Source organism: Bufo gargarizans, chromosome 6, assembly GCF_014858855.1.
Source record: "Bufo gargarizans isolate SCDJY-AF-19 chromosome 6, ASM1485885v1, whole genome shotgun sequence".
Lineage (NCBI taxonomy): Eukaryota > Metazoa > Chordata > Amphibia > Anura > Bufonidae > Bufo > Bufo gargarizans.
In genome coordinates this window covers 213,858,255-213,876,171 of record NC_058085.1, presented here as the reverse complement: position 1 = coordinate 213,876,171, position 17,917 = coordinate 213,858,255, and the positions used below count along the sequence as shown (strand labels likewise).

Here is a 17,917-nt window from a genome sequence, read left to right as displayed (position 1 = left end):
CCCTGTAAGGCTCCATTCAGACGTCCGCATGTGTTTTGCGGATCCGATCCATGTATCCATGGATCCGTAAAAATCATGCGGACGTCTGAATGGAGCCTTACAGGGAAGTGATCAATGACAGGGGGTGATCAGGGAGTGTATATGGGTGATCACCCGCCTGTCATTGATCACCCCCCTGTAAGGCTCCATTCAGACGTCCGTATGCTTTTTGCGGATCCGATCCATGTATCCGTGGATCCGTAAAAATCATACGGACGTCTGAACGGAGCCTGACAGGGGGGGTGATCAATGACAGGGCGGTGATCAATGACAGGGGGGTGATCAGGGAGTTTATATGGGGTGATCAGGGAGTTTATATGGGGTGATCAGGGGTTTATAAGGGGTTAGTAAGTGACGGGGGGGGGGGGGTGTAGTGTAGTGTTTGGTGCGACTGTACTGACCTACCTGAGTCCTCTGGTGGTCGATCCTAACAAAAGGGACCACCAGAGGACCAGGTTGGAGGTATATTAGACGCTGTTATGAAAACAGCGTCTAATATACCTGTTAGGGGTTAAAAAATTCGGATCTCCAGCCTGCCAGCGAGCGATCGCCGCTGGCATGCTGGAGAGCCACTCGCTTACCTTCCGTTCCTGTGAGCGCGCGCGCCTGTGTGCGCGCGTTCACAGGAAATCTCGGCTCACGCGAGATGACGCCAATCGGCGTTAGTGTGACCTGGCAGCGCCGCAGCATTGACGCCTTTCGGCGTTAGCGAGACGGGAGGAGGTTAAAAGTCGTACTTGAGCAAGGCCCAGTACTGTTAAAAGAGCTTCAGTCATTTGCTTTTGCATTTGTGAACGGTCATATTTTCCCATTGTAAAAACCAGCAGTAGTCCCCCATCATGTTGGGATTCCAGCAGCCTTGATACCTGTTCTCCATTGTAGAATATCTTTATGGAACCACTCTCCATGTTCGTCACTTTCGTGTCCCAGATTGGGATAGAGAAAGTCAAGATGGGAATGTAAGAAATGCACTTTCAATGACATGTTGTCTACTAATTCTGCATAGGTTTGCAGCTCGTCTGTTCCCAAGGAAGTTCTGCACTACTATCACAAATGCATCCCAAGCTGCAAGACGCACTCGCTTTGTCAGATTCTTGCGCTGATCATAAGTAGTGTATTTGCCACATATGTAGCAGAAATTGTCTGAATCCGTAACACATTTGCGTTTATCCATCTTAAGTTTCATAACTGATAGCACTATAACAGATCAAAATCTGTCCAGCTTGCCTTATATACTTACTGCTGACATCAGCCTAAGGGTCCATTCACACGACCATATGTACGGATCTGTAGTCGTTCCGCAATTTTGCGGAAGGTCTGCGGATCCATTCATTTATATGGGCCCTTAAAAGATGCGGACAGCATACCGTGTGCCGTCTGCATCCGTTATTCCGTACCGCGGCTCCGCAGACAAGATAGAACATGTCCTATTCTTATCCGCAATCGCAGACAACAATAGACATTTTCTCATATGGTTGCGGCCATGTGCGATCCGCAAATTACGGAACACACATGGCCGGTGTCCGTGTTTTGCGGATCCGCAACGCCATATGGTTGTGTGAATGGGCCCTAAGTGTGTCCGAACAGGTCTGGACATGTTCATTGGAATATTTCCAATATAATGCATTACTATTATAACTGAATAAGCTTTGCATGTACTTAAAATCTAGACGTGTCAGGCAAATTCCGAGTTCATATTTGGAATCAGCGCGCTCATTTTAGTATAAATCACATGTTTTTCTCTCAGTAGCAAAATCATTTTTGCGCAGTTTTTTTTATACCAAATACAATATTTGCCAACATTAATAACATATTTGTTAGCCGTAAGGAGGCAGCATCTCCATGCATAAGAAGAATTTCTAGTGAGTTCCTTCAATAAGTTAATGCAGTTCTGCTTCCATTGCAGTTATTGGGAGCAGCATTGCAGCAATCAGCTTCATGCACTAGACAGTTACTTAAGAACAGTCTTGGACCCTGGCCAATCAGATATCGATGGTCTATCATGAGAATAGGCCATCAATATAAAAATTCTCGAAAACCCATTTTAGCCTTTTCCTGCACATGAACCTAACTGTGAGTACTAACTTTACGCACATGGGTGTATAGGTAACTGCCACCAGTTCTCGTTTGATATAAGCCTGGTCCGCTAACGGGATTATAAGGGTCAGAAACCAACCTGCGTTAGCTTATAACTAGGCCAAAACATGGACGTGGGGATTCGTGATCGAGATACAAGATAGCACAAGATTAAATTATAGATTTAATCGCTGTAAGAGCACACTAGATATAACACAATATATACAGTGGTCTGAGGTTACAGATTACAGGTTATATGGTTACAACAGGGTTAAGCAGTGTAAAAGTCAGTTACAGAGTATGATGAAAGTTCCTTTGAGATGTTCTTTGCTGGAGTCCACATGAAGGCCCGTGAGCTCAGCAATTTCCTGGATCCCTCTAAACACATTTGTAGGATGTGACCCCTCTTCAGAGAAATACGCGCCTACTTGCTGGGACCAGACTTAACCTGTAGCCAGCCCCTCTCCTCCCGGCCTCAGGGAGGGGTCCACGCCCCCTCTTCTGGGCTGGCAGCAAATGACCCACAAAACCCTTTAGGGTTCATAGCTCCAGACCAGAGGGTCACAGGGAGATGGTTCTGGGACCAATGGACCTGCCTGGGTTCCGGCTACAAGTAAAGCCCAAACCTGGTACCGTTATGTGGTTACTATGGGGAGATATGGATATCTCCCTACCATGACCTCGTCCCAGTAAACAAAGACCATGGGAACATACCTTGTGGTCACCTAGGCACAAATATGTATCCGGTTTGTGCCTGCGATGGCCAGGTGATTCATAATTCCTTATGAAAGGTAGGTGCCAACATGTCTGGGAGGTCTCATTGATCCTGGGCAAGGGCGGATACCCCATGCTGACTGTTTTCCTGCAGGATTCAGTTGGCTCCAAACTGGTGCACGGGGGTGTGACCTTCTCCTCAAAGCCTGGACCCCTTGGGGGCTTTCTTCCTTGCCAACTGACACTCAGATGGCTGGGGTGGGGGGGTGGAAACTGTTCCACAATTAGGGAATTTAAGGAACAAGCCAATGATTTGCAAAACAGGTTTCGTGAAAAAGAATACCCGGACCCTATACTCAATCAAGACAGCTTATAGGAGAGCCCGAAAAAGCAATAGGATGGAATTACTGCACCCCAAAACCGACAAAATTGAGACTAACAAAATCTGGCTAATGGGTAATTATGATACAGCAGCAAAAGAGGTGAGATCAGCTCTAAATTATTATTGGGGTATTTTGCAGTTGGATCCGAACATCAAAAAGGTGATCTCAGAAACACCAAGTCACCTACCGCAGGGGTCACAGACTACATGATTGCTTAGTGCACAGGACTTTGAGCTACGTAGGCGACTTTGAGAACACATAAAAAAAGATACCCCTCTGGCCAAGCCTATTGAAACGGATCACTGGGGAGACTTCTCTAAACTTAGATTTATGGGCATTGAGGCTGTTCAGCCACTTGATAGGGGGAGACCGGGACAGAAAAGTACTGCAAAGAGAATCTTGGTGGATTTTCAAACTTAAAACAGCCCACCCTAGGGGTCTAAATGAGCAACTACTGTTTGGCTGTTGCGCTTAAATTATAAGAAATTCCATCTTTACGCAAATAGACCCACTTTGTGTGTTTTTCTCTTAATACACAATGTCCAGTCTACTACTCCATATATCTGTATAGATATATAATTGCTAACTAGTGGGCCTATACATACCCATATGTAAAAATTAAGGATATATATATATATATATATATATATATATTTGCATATGGGTATTGATTTATTAGCTGATTTGAGCCTTTTTACACTACACTATATTGGGCCCTCTCTAGTGCATTTAATCTGTATTACCGGCATTAATCACCTCTGAGTCATATTGAATCACTTTCTGTATCAATTTAAGCCACGGTACATATCTTCACCTGTGTTTGAACCTAGAACCTGTTTAAGTCTAATTAAACCTCAATGACTGGAGCGGACACTTTTACAGTTGATCACACTCAGCGTATTACAACACTGATAGAAGGGTGGGCATATAGTAGTAGGTGAATTGGGCCTAATCGCCTCCCACATCTCCACCCATGTACCCTCCCAGCTCTGACATCATACAAAGGGGCAGGTCTGCATTTGATGGACGTGCTCCCTCGCCGGTGTCCTCCGATCACGTGACAGATCTAGTCAGGTGACTAGTTGCGTGATCGGTCATGTGATACCAGAGGGCGGCTTTAAAATTGGCCCAGTGGTACGTTCACACTGCTGCTGCCATATGCAGGATGCCACGCTACGTGCTGCCACATGCAGGAAACCAGATGAATACCAGGGATCTCAAGTCTCCCGGACGTTCAGGAAGTCTCCCGCTATTACATAGCGGCTCCCTGAGGCCCGCATGTGAAACAATATATCCCGGAAAGGTTTACTCGCAGTAAACCTTTCCTGCAACCTGTAGCAGTGTCCCCTTCTCGGCGCATGCACACAGTGCAAGAAGAAGCCGATGCCAGCAGTCTGCAACAGCACATCAGGCTGAGCCTGTGCGCATGCGCGGGATCTCAAAGCAGGAGGAGAGGGAGGGAGAGGCGGCACTGAGTAGTAGAAGGCGGCGCTGGGCACGAACAGCGATGCGTGCGGCTGGACACCATGCATCCACAGACCTCCCCTGCTTGGGCACCTTAAAGGGACTCTGTCACCAGTTTCTAACCCCCCCTTTTATAACTATGGTTCTCTCCATGGTCCCCTTCTCATTACAAAGCTGTTGTTATAAGTTAAATCCGCCCTGTAGTTTTCATAAAAATCGCTTTTATCTAACCTGTCAATCTTCAGGATAAGGTGCCCAGGGCGTTTCTGATGGTCTGAATCTGCCGCTCTTCGCCGCCGCCGTTGGTGCCCAGCTCCTCCCATGATCCTTTCAGCGCCACCTCGATGTAATGCAATCCGCCTCCGGCTCTCCTCAGTGCCCCCTCCTCCTTTGCAAAGATCTCGCGCGTGCGCACAGGCCTGTGCCTGATGCGCCCGTGCGGACGTTTAGATTCTGCCTCGTGGAGCGAAGTGCGCATATCCGCGCGCATGCGCACTTCGCTCAACGAGGCAGAATCTAAACGTCCGCACGGGCGCATCAGGCACAGGCCTGTGCGCACGCGCGAGATCTTTGCAAAGGAGGAGGGGGCACTGAGGAGAGCCGGAGGCGGATTGCATTACATCGAGGTGGCGCTGAAAGGATCATGGGAGGAGCTGGGCACCAACGGCGGCGGCGAAGAGCGGCAGATTCAGACCATCAGAAACGCCCTGGGCACCTTATCCTGAAGATTGACAGGTTAGATAAAAGCGATTTTTATGAAAACTACACGGCGGATTTAACTTATAACAACAGCTTTGTAATGAGAAGGGGACCATGGAGAGAACCATAGTTATAAAAGGGGGGGTTAGAAACTGGTCACAGAGTCCCTTTAATGTTTGACAAGTTAGTAAAACCTGTTTTTCCGCAGAATAAAGCCACAAATGGCTTTTATTAGGCCACCTTAGAAATCAAAATGCTACCCTGGACATGAGGATATGTTTAGCTCACAGGGCTTATAGGTGGTGACAGAATCCCTTTAATCATATACATAAATATGATAATTTGGGGCAGGGTAATGAACCCAGCCCTCCACACCATAGAGCAAAGTGTGAGATGCTGCATATGTTTGGAAAATGTAATAAAAATTTTGTGGGAAAAAAATAAATAAAGTCACGGAAATTAGAAGTGTTCCTCCCTGAAATGAGTTTTTGCAGGTTGGGATGTCTGGAATACCTACTGCTGATCCGTGCTGGGGAACTAATGGACAGCTAAGTAGACATTTATAGCGACTGATCATCGCTCTGTATACATTTTAAAAGTATTGATTCTGACTTTTGAGCACTACAGTACCATCCTGTATAATGGTCCCATGAGGATTTGTCAGAGGCCAATTAAAGGCGTCGGGACATCTGTTTTAAGCGGACTCGGTGCTCCCTCTTCTTTTTCTGAGCTGGTTGACTAAGCTCGCCAGTCACAGTTTCCTTCGAAGAGGGACACTTAGCGAGAGGGGAATTAGTAGATAGATATAGGGACGTATACAGGGCTCCAGATGGCGACCAAAATGGTCGTCAATGCGACTTAGAATTGCAAGATGGCGATAAGACTTTGTAGTCTTGTTGCCATTTGCGCCTAGACCCTCCGCTGCTCTGCTGCTTTAACCCCTTAAGGACATAGGACGTACTGGTACGCCCTATTTCCCGAGTCCTTAAGGACCAAGGACGTACCGGTACGTCCTAACTTTAAAATCGACATTCCGGCGCCCCAGGGGTTAATTTGAACAGGATGCCGGCTGAAATCATTCAGCCGGCATCCTGTTAAAACGCCAGGGGCGGTCATGTGACCCCCCCACCCCCCTTGTCGGCGATCGCAGCGAACCGCATCGTTGATGCGATGTCAGCCGTTTAACCCTTTCCATACAGCGGTCCTGCTGTGCCTTTGCAGCCCCCCGATGGGAGAGGGAGAGAGCCCCCAGAAAGCCCCCCCGAAGCCCTGTCCTCACCCTTCCCCGTCTGCGAAGTTGTGGCAGACGGGGAAGGTTCCCATGGCAACAGGACGCCTGCTCAGGCGTCCTGCTGTCCATGGTGCTGAACAGATCTGTGCTGAAAGCATAGATCTGTTCAGTGTAAGTAAAATACAGTACAGAAACCTATATAGGTTCTGTACTGTATTTTACAGACATCAGACCCACTGGATCTTCAAGAACCAAGTGGCTCTGGGTCAAAAATTTTAAAAAATAAGTGAAAAAAGTTAAGATAAAAAAAACATTTATCACTAAATAAAAATAAAAAAAATAAAATAAACTACACATATTAGGTATCGCCGCGTCCGTAACGACCTGATCTATAAAACGGTCATGTTACTTTCCCCGCACAGTGAACGCCAAAAAAATTAAAACTATGAGAAAATTGAAATTTTGCCCACCTTACTTCCCAAAAAAGGTAATAAAAGTGATCAAAAAAGTCGCATGTACGCCAAAATAGTAACAATCAAACCGTCATCTCATCCCGCAAAAAATGAGACCCTACTCAAGATAATCGCCCAAAAACTGAAAAAAACTATGGCTCTTAGACTATGGAAACACTAAAACATCATTTTTTTTGTTTCGAAAATAAAATCATTGTGTAAAACTTACATAAATAAAAATAAAGTATACATATTAGGTATTGCCGCGTCCGTATCGACCGGCTCTATATAAATATCACATGACCTAACCCCTCAGATGACCACCGTAAAAAATAAATAAATAAAACTGTGTAAAAAAAGCAATTTTTTGCCATCTTACGTCACAAAAAGTGTAATAGCAAGCGATCAAAAAGTCATATGCACCCCAAAATAGTGCCAATCAAACTGTCATCTCATCCCGAAAAAAATTTGACCCTACTCAAGATAATCGCCCAAAAACTGAAAAAACTATGGCTCTCAGACTATGGAGACACTAAACAATTTTTTTGTTTTAAAAATGAAGTTATTGTATAAAACTTACATAAATAAAAAAATTGTATACATATTAGGTATCGCTGCGTCCGTGACAACCTGCTCTATAAAATTACCTTGTGATCTAACCTGTCAGATGAATGTTGTAAATAACAAAAAAAAGTGCCAAAAAAGCTGTTTCTTGTTACCTTGCCGCACAAAAAGTGTAATATAGAGCAACCAAAAATCATATGTACCCTGAACTAGTACCAACAATACTGCCACCCTATTCCGTACTTTCTAAAATGGGGTCACTTTTTTGGAGTTTCTACTCTAGGGGTGCATCAGGGGGGCTTCAAATGGGACATGGTGTCAAAAAACCAGTCCAGCAAAATCTGCCTTCCAAAAACCGTATGGCATTCCTTTCCTTCTGCGCCCTGCCGTGTGCCCGTACAGCGGTTTACAACCACATATGGGGTTTTTCTGTAAACTACAGAATCAGGGCCATAAATAATGAGTTTTGTTTGGCTGTTAACCCTTGCTTTGTAACTGGAAAAAAAATATTAAAATGGAAAATCTGCCAAAAAAGTGAAATTTGGAAATTGTATCTCTATTTTCCATTAAATCTTGTGCAACACCTAAAGGGTTAACAAAGTTTGTAAAAATCAGTTTTGAATACCTTGAGGGGTGTAGTTTCTTAGATGGGGTCACTTTTATGGAGTTTCTACTCTAGGGGTGCATCAGGGGGCTTCAAATGGGACATGGTGTCAAAAAAACTGTCCAGCAAAATCTTGCTTCCAAAAACCATACGGCGCACCTTTCACTCTGCGCCCCGCTGTGTGGCCGTACAGTAGTTTACGGCCACATATGGGGTGTTTCTGTAAACAGCAGAGTCAGGGCAATAAAGATGCAGTCTTGTTTGGCTGTTAACCCTTGCTTTGTTAGTGGAAAAAATGGGTTAAAATGGAAAATTAGGCAAAAAAAATGAAATTCTCAAATTTCATCCCCATTTGCCAATAACTCTTGTGCAACACCTAAAGGGTTAACGGAGTTTGTAAAATCTGTTTTGAATACCTTGAGGGGTGTAGTTTATAGAATGGGGTCATTTTTGGGCGGTTTCTATTATGTAAGCCTCGCAAAGTGACTTCAGAGCTGTAGTGGTCCCTAAAAATTGGGTTTTTGTAAATTTCTGAAAAATTTCAAGATTTGCTTCTAAACTTCTAAGCCTTGTAACATCCCCCAAAAATTAAATATCATTCCCAAAATAATTCAAACATGAAGTAGACATATGGGGAATGTTAAGTCATCACAATTTTTGGGGGTATTACTATGTATTACAGAAGTAGAGAAACTGAAACTTTGAAATTTGCTAATTTTTCCAAATTTTTGGTAAATTAGGTATTTTATTACAGGGCTGTGGAGTCTGAGTCGAGGAGTCGGAGTCAATTTTGGGTACCTGGAGTCGGAGTCGGAGTCGGCAAAAAATGAACCGACTCCGACTCCTACTAAATTTAAATTGGAATGAAAAAATAAAAAAAAGCAAGTTTAAATGTCCGAATTCATAAACAGTTATAATTAATGACTTCTCTACTGTAAGAATAAAGGCCAATGCATGCAGTGCCTCACGTAACCGCAAAACTTTCTTTCCTTCAAGGAATGTATAAAATACATTCGCATATTAAATACAGAGGAGTCTGAGTCGGAAGTACAAAAAACTGAGGAGTCGGAGTATTTATCTACTGACTCCACAGCCCTGTTTTATTATGCAAAAAAAATAATTTTTTTGACTTTATTTTACCAGTGTCATGAAGTACAATATGTGACGAAAAAACAATCTCAGAATGGCCTGTATAAGTAAAAGCGTTTTAAAGTTATCAGCACTTAAAGTGACACTGGTCAGATTTGCAAAAAATGGCCTGGTCCTGAAGGTGAAAATGAGCCCGGTCCCTAAGGGGTTAAAAAGAACGGGATTTCATACAGCAGACACACAGCAATCCAATAACAGAGCTCCGCACAGTGCAGAGCTCTGTTATTAGTGAGGAGGCTGCTGATTGGTCATAGTATACGTGAGCTGCCCTGCCATTGGCTGCTCCTCTCACACCACCCCCATTCTCCCGTGCTGAACACAGCAGCAGCTTGCTCTTCAGTTATAAAAATGGGGAGCCTGCTCCATGCCGACTGCTCCATAGAACAGGTTAGCTTGACAAGTTTTTCAGCACACACTTAACATTAGCAAGTGGCGAGATGACTGATGATCACCTCGCCACTTTACTTGCTAATGGCTGCCGCTGCCCAGTATCCCTTCCCCACCTACCTACCTCTCTCTGCTCGCCTCCAATTTTATGCTCGTGTGGGTGGGAAGGAGGGCTTTTATGGTGTGAGCCCGATGGACCTGGTCACAATTGCACTTCTTTCGGTTGGCACATGTGCGGCGGTATGAGGGAGCCCTTTGTACAGTCTACGGTGCAGAGATGCCACCATGCTGGGGAAGCACAGTTGTGGCCGTCGGTGAAGGAGTTAAGGCCGCAGGGCTGCCGGTCATTGAAGTAACGAGCCTGCTATAACAAGCTGATATAAGGGCAGCCGCGCAGCCCACCTGCTCCTTGCAGGACCCTGATCATGCACTATGGCTGAAGTCATGTACCCTCCCTATCCGCCCTTCCCGAACGATCGGCCCACTTACTGGCAGCAGCCCACCTACTGCAAACCCAAGGGGCCCTACTGGAAGCCTCCCTACAAGGGGGCCCCAGGGCCCATGAAGTCTGCCCTTCCCTTTGACTGCCTGGATAACTACCGGTGGGCTCAGCTGTAGGCCTTGCTCAGCCAGCTGGGGCTGAGCCGCTCTTACACCAAAGAAGTAGGGGTTCAGGTGAACCCCAGAGTAGACGCGTCTGTTCAGTGTTCACTGGGGCTCCGTACGCTGAAGAGCCGCAAGGGATGGCACCTACTGTGCCGTGCCACACCTGGGCAGCATGCCGGACTGTGTATTGTCACTGCAGTCCGCTTTCCCCGCACCGTAGCCGTGTACTCCAGACTGTCAGACCGGAGACTGTTCACCCTGCCCAGAGGAAAGACTGGGAGACCAATACTGGGACCAAGAGACCCACAATCCAGGTGAGACCGCCGGACAGGAATTTAACAACGGGGGTGTATGTAAAGGGTACCGTAAAAAAACTTGTATCCCTGCTTAGTAATTGCTCTGAAGTTATTGGTCATCACCTGTGCCCAATGCAAAGGACGTGAGCCCTACCTTAAGAACTGGTGGTAGAGTGCCCCTAGTGGTCAACCCTGCATCCACAACTGCTACATCAGACCTGTCCTAGAAGTACATGTATAACCTGCACTGATCCTGTATTATACTCCAGAGCTGCACTCACTATTCTGCTGGTGCAGTCACTGTGTACATATATTACTTATCCTGTACTGATCCTGAGTTACATCCTGTATTATACTCCAGAGCTGCACTCACGATTCTGCTGGTGGAGTCACGGTGTATGTTACATTATTTATCCTGTACTGATTCTGAGTTACATCCCCCCCCCCCCCCCCAGCAGATTGCATCGCTCCGCTCCTTACTCTTTGCCGTCTGGTCTGGCACAGTCCCCTCACAGGCTCCTGCAAAACGAAGCAATTATTTCCTTAAAGGGGTTGTCCGGGTTCAGAGCTATCCCCAGTTTCACCCAGGCAGTCCCCCTAACTTGAGCATCGGAGCAGTTCATGCTCCGATACTCTCCTTTGCCTTGCGCTAAATGGAGCAGGGCAAGGGCATTTTCTGGAGTCCCGGTGACAAATTGGGCTGCCAAGAGGAGGCTCCGCCCAGCAGTGAGCCCGTTGACGTCACCGGCACTGATGGGCGGACTTTAGCGCTGCTGTAGCCTGTAAAACGGCTAGGACAGAGCTAAAGTCCACCCATCAGAGCCGGTGACGTCACCGAACACACTGCTTGGCGGAAGCCTCTGTCCGGCAGTGTGTTGCAAATAAAAGAGCCCTTGCCCTGAGCGATCCAACATTTCATGCTCTGATTCTAACATCAGGGGGGCTGCCAGGGTTAAATTATGGGTATGTCCGGGTTCAGCTCTGAACCCGGACAACCCCTTTAATTTAGCTGCCATTTATGGAGCAGAGGAGCACGACTGCTCATGAAGTGCCAGGGACAGCATGGCGGGAATGGAACCTCTGCTGAGCAAAGACCATGTGCCCAGGTGATGTCACACCAGAAGTGCCAGCATGCCCTGCAGGCGTCTATCTCCTGCTGGGAGCTCAATGTGGAGGTTTATGATGGGGAAAAACGAATAGCCAAGAGGCTAAAGAAAACCCAGTTTCTGACCCTTATGTAACAATAAAAATTTGGCGACTAAAGAATTTAATTTGGCGACTAAATTTTTCAGATTAGGAGCCAATGGCTCCTTGATATTATTTTTTGGTCTGGAGCACTGGTATAGGGTCAGAGATCCAGTATCTGTGTCTCATATATATCACTATCCTATCCTCCTCTTTCCTCTGTTGTCTTTACTTTAGTATACCTTATACTATGGTGTGCTAATCAGTAGTTGCATCTTTTTTTTATTTTTATTTTGTGCAACCTGTATACGGGCCTACACCTTTTAATGAATTATTTACTAAATGTAAGTGGGCTGCCCTGCCATTGGCTGCTCCTGTATGTAAGTTTTAATTGTGGTAACCTACCTATTGTGAATTATTACATACCTTTTAGCCTCCTTAGGCGCTATATCCTGTGATCTTCTGATTGTTGTCTATAGACCATAATAGAGAACTATTGTGCTCTATGATATTTTGACGCCCCGCCTGCTAAGCCATGCCTTTTACAGGCATCTTACCATGACAGGTCTGTGAACTTTCAGCAGACCCCTGGCTATCATGGTAACTGATCAGAGCCATGTGATTTCAATGCAGGTTCTCCGATCTCCTTCCCTCTGCCTAACTACATAGCCACGATCCCTATTGACTGGGCCATACCTTCCAACCGTCCTGGATTTCATTGGCTGTCCTGTGGTTTCGGAATATCTGAGGTATGTCGTCCTCTTACCTGATTGTAATACTGCTGGGTAGCTGAGAAGAATGGTGAAGCAGGGAGTGGACAACCCCCTGATTCCCCATTCCTCTCGCCTACTCATCAGCAGGTGCTGGTCTGTGTAGGAGATGCCGGGCAGGCCAGTAATCTGCCTCTGCATCTTCTACACAGCAGAGAAGCGCGTTGTGTAACAGCATATCCTGGCTGCTGCTGGGGAGTAGGTAACAGCTGAACTGTGTTCATCAGAGGAACCAGGTTAGTATTTGTTAGTTTTTTTTTTTTTTTTTACTTTACTTTCTGTGAATTGGGCACATCTGGGCATAACTGCTGTGTGGGGGCATATCTGGGCATAGCAACTGTGAAGGGGGCACATATCTGGACATAATTACTGTGAAGGGGGCACATACCTGGACATAACTACTATGAAGATGGCACAATGTGGCAATTACTATGAAGGGGGCACAATGTGGGCATTATTACTTTGTGGTGGCACAAAGGGGGCAATATTGCTATGTGTCGGCATTAAGAGGACTGGGTGTGTTTAATTATACTTTGGGTGGAGTTAGAGGAGTGGCCTAGTATGAAAAAAATTGCTGTGACGCCCTATGCGCTCCCCACATATTGTCCCTCTAAGCCAGTTCTACTTTACACAAGTTTGATAGATGACCCCATTAGAGGTATAAATTAGGGAATATGCCCATTTATACAGTCCTGGTCAAAAGTTTAAGACCACTTGAAAAATGGCAAAAAAACATATTTTACATTGTTGGATCTTAACAAGGTTCCAAGTAGAGCTTCAAAATGCAACAAGAAGAAATGGGAGTGAGACAAAACATTTTTTGAGCATTCAGTTTAATGAAAACAACCAATAAACTGAAAAAGGCTGTTTTTCAGCTGATCAAAAGTTTAGGACCACATGCCTTTAAAAGGCCAAAGATGTGCATTCATTGTCATTTTCTGTCAGGTAGTCACACGTTGTGATGGCAAAGGCAAAAAAACTCTCCCTTGAACGTGGTCGGATTGTTGAACTGCATAAGCAGGGTCTCTCTCACAGCGTGCCATCGCTGCTGAGGTGGGACACAGTAAGACAGTCATTTGAAATTTCTTAAATGATCCTAAAGGGTTATGGAACAAAAAAGTCAAGTGGAAGACCCAAAAAAATGTCACCAGCACTGAGCCGGAGGATCCAATTGGCTGTCCGTCAAGACACTGGACGATCTTCGACCCAAATTAAGGCCCTTACTGGTGCTGACTGCAGCCCCATAACCATCAGAAGGCATCTGAGACTAAAGGGCTTCAAAAACAAAAAAATGTCTTCAAAGACCTTGTCTCCTTGAACGCCACAGAACTGCTGGTTTGGACTTTGCAAGAGAGCACCAAACATGGGACATTCAAAGGTGGAAGAAAGTTTTATTTTCTGATGAGAAAAAATGTAACCTTGATGGTCCTGATGGTTTTCAACGTTACTGGCATGACAAGCAGATCCCACCTGAGATGTTTTCTACACGCCATAGTGGAGGGTCTGGCGTGCTTTTTCCTTCAGTGGAACAATGGAGCTTCAGGAAGTGTAGGGGCGTCAAACGGACGCTGGCTATGTCCAGATGTTGCATAGAGCATTCCTCATGACTGAGGGCCCTCGTCTGTGTGGTAACGACTGGGTTTTTCAACAGGACAACGCTACAGTCTACAATGCCTGCAGGACAAGGGACTTCTTCAGGGGAGAAACATCACTCTTTTGGCCCATCCTGTGTGTTCCCTTGATCTAAATCCACTTGAGAACCTTTGGGGATGGATGGCAAGGGAAGTTTACAAAAATGGACAACAGTTCCAGACAGTAGATGGCCTTTGTGCGGCAGTCTTCACCACTTGGAGAAATGTTCCCACTCACCTCATGGAAACGCTTGCATCAAGCGTGCCGAAACAAATTTTTAAAGTGATCAACAATAACGGCGGAGCTACTCTTTACTGAGTTCATGTTTGGAAGTTGGATTTCTGTTTTGGGCGGGGGGGGTGTTTAGTTTTTCTTTTTTAGTTTTTTTTTTGGAGGTGTGGTCCTAAACTTTTGATCAGCTGAAAAACAGCCTGTTTCAGTTTATTCGTTGATTTCATTAAATTGAATGCTCAAAAAATGTTTTGTCTCACTTCCATTTCTTCTTGTCGCATGTTGAAGCTCTACTTGGAACCTAACGCAGGATCTGCAAAACACATATGGACGTCTGCATGGAGCCTGACAGGGGGGTGATCAGGGAGTCTATATGGGGTGATCAGGGGTTAATAAGTGACAGGGGGTGGGGGGTGTAGTGTAGTGGTGCTTGGTGCTACTTACAGCGCTACCTGTTTCCTCTGGTGGTCGATCCAAGCAAAAGGGACCACCAGAGGAAACAGCATCTGATATACCATTCAAGGGTTAAAAAAAATCACATCTACAGCCTGCCAGCGAATGATCGCCACTGGCAGGCTGTAGATGAACTAGTTTACCTCCTGTTCCTGTAAATGCGCGCTCATGTGTGTGAGCGTTCTCAGGAAATCTCGCGTCTCGTGAGATGACACGCTGGCGCTTCAGAGGAATTAATCGACCACCACAGCCCCCCTAGCTTAAACACCCTTAATGACCAGACCACTTTTTACAATTCTGCACTACACTACTTTCACCGTTTATTGCTCGGTCATCCAACTTACCACCCAAATGAATTTTACCTCCTTTTCTTCTCACTAATAGAGCTTTCATTTGGTGGTATTTCATTGCTGCTGACATTTTTACTTTTTTTGTTATTAATCGAAATTTAATGACATTTTTGCCCAAAAATAACATTTTTCACTTTCAGTTGTAAAATTTTGCAAAAAAAACGACATCTATATATAAATTTTTCGCTAATATTATTGTTATGTCTTTGATAAAAAAAAATGTTTGGGTAAAAGTTATAGTGTTTACAAACTATGGTACAAAAATGTGAATTTCTGCTTTTTGAAGCAGCTCTGACTTTCTGAGCACCTGTCATGTTTCCTGAGGTTCTACAACGCCCAGACAGTAGAAAAACCCCACAAATAACCCCATTTCGGAAATAAGACACCCTAAGGTATTCGCTGATGGGCATAGTGAGTTCATAGAACTTTTAATTTTTTTGTCACAAGTTAGCTGAATAATTTTTTTTTCTTTTTTCTTACAAAGTCTCATATTCCACTAACTTGTGACAAAAAATAAAAACTTCCATGAACTCACTATGCCCATCATGAAATACCTTGGTGTGTCTTCTTTCCAAAATGGGGTCACTTGTGGGGTAGTTATACTACCCTGGCATTTTAGGGGCCCAAATGCGTGCAAAGTAGTTTGAAGTCAAAATCTGTAAAAAAAAAGGCCTGTGAAATCCGAAAGGTGCTTTTTGGAATGTGGGCCCCTTTGCCCACCTAGGCTGCAAAAAAAAAGTGTCACACATGTGGTATCGCCGTACTTAGGAGAAGTAGGGCAATGTGTTTTGTGGTGTCATTTTACATATACCCATGCTGGGTGAGATAAAAAAAATTGGAAAATTTGTCTTTTGCCGAGATATTTATCTCACTCAGCATGGGTAAATGTAAAATGACACCCCAAAACACATTCCCCAACTTATTCTGAGTACGGCAATACCACATGTGTGACACTTTTTTGCAGCCTAGATGCGCAAAGGGGCCCAAATTCCTTTTAGGAGGGCATTTTTAGACATTTGGATCCCAGACTTCTTCTCACGCTTTAGGGCCCCTAAAAAGCCAGGGCAGTATAAATACCCCACATGTGACCCCATTTTGGAAAGAAGACACCCCAAGGTATTCAATGAGGGGCATGGCGAGTTCATAGAAAAAAATTTGGGGCACAAGTTAGCGGAAATTGTTTTTGTTTTTTTCTCACAAAGTCTCCCTTTCCGCTAACTTGGGACAAAAATTTCAATCTTTCATCTACTCAACATGCCCCTCAGCGAATACCTTGTGGTGTCTTCTTTCAAAAATGGGGTCATTTGTGGGGTGTTTGTACTGCCCTGGCATTTGAGGGTCTCCACAATCATTACATGTATGGCCAGCATTAGGAGTTTCTGCTATTCTCCTTATATTGAGTATACAGGTAATGAGATTTATTTTTTTCCGTTCAGCCTCTAGGCTGAAAGAAAAAATTAACGGCACAGATTTCTTCATTCGCATCAATCAATGTGGATGAAAAAATCTCTGCCCAAAAAAAAAAAGAGGGGAAAGGCGTCATAGCTCCGCCAAACATCCATACCCACTTAGCTCGTATGCCCTGGCAAACCCGATTTCTCCATTCACATCAATCGATGTGGATGAATAAATCATTGCCGGGATTTTTTTTATATATATATATATATATATATTTTTTTATACATAGTGTTTGCCAAAGCATATGAACACCGCCGCCTCCTCAGCTCATATGCCTCGGCAAACATATGTTTTACTGCACAGGAGAAATCTAGTTTTGAAGCGCTGCATACACCGACTTTTGTGTAATCTGACAGCAGCACAATGCTTCTGTCAGAATGCACATCAGTGCTGCAGCTAGTCGATCGGTTGGTCCACCTGGAAGGTAAGAAAAAAGAAAAAAAAAAAGAAAAAACCAGGCCGCAACGCAATAAATGTATTAACTTTATAATAGCATTTGAACGGAACATATAAACTTTATTTAACTTTTTGAACAGAACGTTTAACTTTTTTGCTTACTGGTGTGTTTTTTTGTTTTTTTTTAACCTTTTATAAGACAAACCTCTCCTTCCCCATGGGACAATGTGCAAAGTGCAAATCGCCCAAAGATGTGGTGAAGTACATTATGCACTTTGTCCCAGGTGAAAGGAGAGGTTTGCAGCAGCTCTGTGTGAATGGGCCCTAATAGCCCTGTGTGCCTGTCCTGTGAGATGCAATCCCTATGCCAAGTGTACCTGTGTGTGGTACTTCTGGAAACACTCCCCAAAGCATAGGGCAGGGTGGTCAGGACAGTCAGGACAGAAATAGCGGGTGTCACGCCTTATTCCACTCCTGCTACAGACACATCTTTTTCGGGGGTGACGGTTGGGTTGAGGTATCAACAACGACATTGGGGAAATGTCGCTCATGTAGACGGCTCACTACACTGGTGGATGGGGCCACGGAACCTGCTGGATACAGGAGGTTCTCAATGATCTCTTCCTGAAATTTGAGGAAGGATCCTGTTCTCCCAGCCTTACTGTAGAGAACAAAACTATTATATGCAGCCAATTGAATTAAATATACAGACACCTTCTTATACTAGCGTCTGGTGCGTCGGTTCACTAAATAGGTAGCCAACATCTGGTCATTGAAG

General features: G+C 44.9%; 1 protein-coding gene across 4 annotated transcripts in view; it reads left to right on the top strand.

Annotated features, from left to right (window-relative positions):
* Nucleotides 1–17,917, top strand: part of ERCC6 (ERCC excision repair 6, chromatin remodeling factor) — a 241,077-nt gene that overhangs the window by 208,263 nt on the left and 14,897 nt on the right. The window contains exon 21 of one of the 4 annotated variants that reach the window (XR_006390375.1): nucleotides 12,483–12,598. The exons of the other annotated variants lie outside the window; for them this stretch is intronic. The gene's annotated coding sequence lies outside the window, so the exon portion shown is untranslated. The remainder of the gene's footprint in view (nucleotides 1–12,482; nucleotides 12,599–17,917) is intronic. 4 annotated transcript variants of the gene reach the window in all.